This window comes from Macaca nemestrina, chromosome 9 (genome assembly GCF_043159975.1).
Source record: "Macaca nemestrina isolate mMacNem1 chromosome 9, mMacNem.hap1, whole genome shotgun sequence".
NCBI lineage: Eukaryota > Metazoa > Chordata > Mammalia > Primates > Cercopithecidae > Macaca > Macaca nemestrina.
The window spans coordinates 81564578-81567935 of record NC_092133.1 but is presented as its reverse complement, the minus strand read 5'-3'; the positions used below and the strand labels follow the sequence as shown (position 1 = coordinate 81567935).

The following is a 3358-nucleotide window of genomic DNA, read 5'->3' as shown; positions in this document are numbered from 1 at the left end:
CACCCTGTCACCTTATTTATATGGTCACACTTCCATTTATAAATTACAAAAGGGATGAAGAAAGAAGACTTTGAGCCATCGAATTTATGGATTCAATAACTGTTGCCATTTCAGACAGCAGGGTCTCTGGGGAATATTTTCCCATGTGTGCTTAGGTAGCAGAGAGGGAGAGAGAGACAAATGCTAAATATTCTGCTGTATTTATGAAATGTCAAATGTGCTTTCCGGGGTAATTGCATGAATATTGAAAAGCCTCGCTGAAATTTATAACCTTGCAACTGAATGTTTGGGGATGCTTCTTGCCAGCAGCCCCTCTGCAGACAGGACAACAGCCCTGGCACGAAATGCCCAAATGAAATGGGATCCAGCCTGGCCTTTCCTGGCCAGCCATTGCCAATGCAGCTGGACAACTTGGCCCAACTTCATGAATGCTTCCCATGCAAGGAGTCCATGTCAGGCCCAGTGGACACATTCAGCATAACTAGAGGACTTGGTTAATGTCAAATATCCCATGATAATTCTAAAAAAAAAAAAAAAGGTTTTACTGTAACTTTCTCCAGATCTGGTGGAATAGCATATAGCATATCAGAATCTAGGTCTATTCTGTTGGAAGATAAACCTTTCCTCTGTTTTTCCAAAATCCTAGCATATTCTTTGACCAAGCAGGACATTCTTACCCCTGGCAGACAAACAAATTCTCAGCATTAACTGAAGAAAAACAAGTGGCCTATCCCAGCCATAGACCTTGAGTAGCATTGAAACATGGCGGGGTGGGGGATGCATTGTAGTTGGTATTTCCTCCTTTTTTTAAATTTCACTGAAGTCAGTTTAATAGTCTCATGAGTCATTCTCATGTTCTCTTTCTTTTTAACCACACGTAACCACCCCATCATAGATCTGGCTGCTTTAATCTCAAAAATGTCTCTTACAACCCTAACTTGCTTTGCTCCCGGGGTGGCTTTTCTTTATGATGTCATAACTTTTCTTTAGGACGCCATAACTTTACAGACACATCACCCACTGTCTCCCCATGCATACTGTGCTCTGTCTCCTCAGTGCTACTCACACTGTCTCCATCCCTGGTGCCCTCTGTGTATCTCTGTGCCTTTGTGCACACTGCTTCCTCTGCCTGGAAGCCCTTCTTCCTTTCTCCACACAGCACATCCCTCCTTACTCATCAAAGTCCCATACAAATGCTAAAGGCACCTGATAGTCTCAGCAAACTTGGCCACCAAATATGAAATCTTCTCCATCTATGCCCACTAGTCATGGACAAAACTCAAGAGTTGCATGAGAACTTCAGTTATCAGGCAATGGTACCAGGGTTTGGGGCAGAAGGAATAGATAAAAGGGATAATTCTGAGGAAGATGATGGAAAGACTGACCCTGATATGGTGAGGATGATTCCAGCACTACTCGTACTACACTAGGTGAGCCAGGAGCTGGAAGGAAGGGTGGTGTGGAAGAAGGTTGGGGTGAAACTGGAGAAATTTGGGGAAAGAAAACTACATTAGAAGTCACGGGCTTTCTGAGGCCACCAGAGGTGAATGGGAGAAAAAAGAGTGATATCAGCTAAGCCATGTACTTTTCTAATTTTCAGGATCAGACAACTTGAAATCTCTCTTCGCTTTTATTGGGCAATCTGTTCTAAGGATCACAGCCCCTGTCTGTAACTGTCGCCTCTTCTGAGGTACAATTATAGGACTCCTCCATCATTACATTCTTTCCTCTCCTCCCATTGCAATGTTTCCATGCTGAGAGGGCTCCAGATAGATATAGGGAAGCTCGCTAGTCTCTGTGCTGAAGCTCAGTGCTTGGCATACCTCTGCCTTTGATGAGGCTCTGGCACAGCCCTGCATCATTCTTCATTTGCCTGCACATTAAAGAATGCCCCTGGTGCTCATCAGAGCGCCTCGTGTCAAAGGCTTTGTCTGCACCTCTCTGTGCCTAGGTTGCAGGCACAGCTTTGGATTTTTTTTATCCTCCTCTCATGTACTTATGTTCAGTTTGGGTGAGTTCCTCTTCTTAGCCTTATTCAACTGAAAAAAAAAAAAAGATTCTGATTTCTTTTGGCCATATGCTGCATTACAAAAATGCCTAAGGCCCTCAAGTTAGCAAATTAGATCCCACATGAGACTCTGAGCACAGACAATTTGTCAAGAGGTGGGGTAAAGTTTTCATTTCAGGCTCACCTCTCCCACCCATCTGGGTGATGCCCCAGTGACCCATCATGGGGTGTGGATATTAAAATAATGGTAGAACTTTCAACCAGGAGGCAATTGTACAACTGGAAGGGGAAGGGGATGCACATATGTGTGAGGGTGTGTGTGTGTGTGCGCGTGTGTATTTACTCATCCATTTATACATATATATGTATATTCTTGCATTATTTTAATACCTACATCTCATGATAGGTGTGTGATTTTATACATACATATATGCATGTATATCATGGGATGAATATATATGAATATATGTGTATTATATATGTACATATATGTAAATATACATATATACACAAAGTATATATATACCCATATATAAACTACATATTAGTAAATATGTATATACACACATATATATGAATAACACACGCACACACACAAACACACACACACACAAACACACACATACACACACAAACACACACACGCTTGGCTAAAATGTACTACTCTGAGCTAAACTTGAGCCATGACTCACTCTGCTCCCATGATAGCAGTGAGTACTGTGAAGTTCAAACAAACAGAGGGAACCAAAACAAATAAAACTGGTCTGTATCATCTCTGCATGACCAGAGACTCTCCAGGGCCCTTACCACCAACATGTGGGGTTGAGGATGGAGGGCTCCTGGCGCCAGTGACACCTCTTGAACCTCTGTAAGAGCACAGAACACGTGTCAGAATGGACACATCCCATTGTAATCTTTCCCATAATATCATGCCCGCTCCAGACGGGGCTGTAACTTTCTCACATTTGCATTCTTAATGCTGACTACAGAACCTGGCATACAGGCACTCAATCTTTTCGTTGCTGTTGTTGTTGTGGTTTTTCATTGATAGGATGTCCTTGGCTAATCGTCATCAATTTTCATAAAATTTGATCTGCTAAATTGCATATGCACAGATTGCATTGTGTTTTATGAAGAAAATTACAACATTATTTCTTCTTCCTGAATTTTGAGGAAAGACAATGAAATGTTTACCAGTCTAAATCAGCAATTGAAAAAGTGATACAGTATGGATACTTTTAATGGACTTTTATCTTGGGAGTCCAGCAATTAATTTTAAATGTCTTCCTTATTTACGAGATTTTGTTACACAATACAGATTCATTTTGAATATATATATTCATATTTATA

General features: G+C 41.4%; 1 long non-coding RNA gene across 1 annotated transcript; it reads left to right on the top strand.

Annotated features, from left to right (window-relative positions):
* The first annotated feature begins 1059 nt into the window (after nucleotides 1-1059).
* Nucleotides 1060-1908, top strand: LOC105495987 (uncharacterized). Its single transcript, XR_011607464.1, has 2 exons — nucleotides 1060-1430; nucleotides 1601-1908. It is a non-coding gene; the product is annotated as an uncharacterized lncRNA (long non-coding RNA).
* Nucleotides 1909-3358: the final 1450 nt, after the last annotated feature.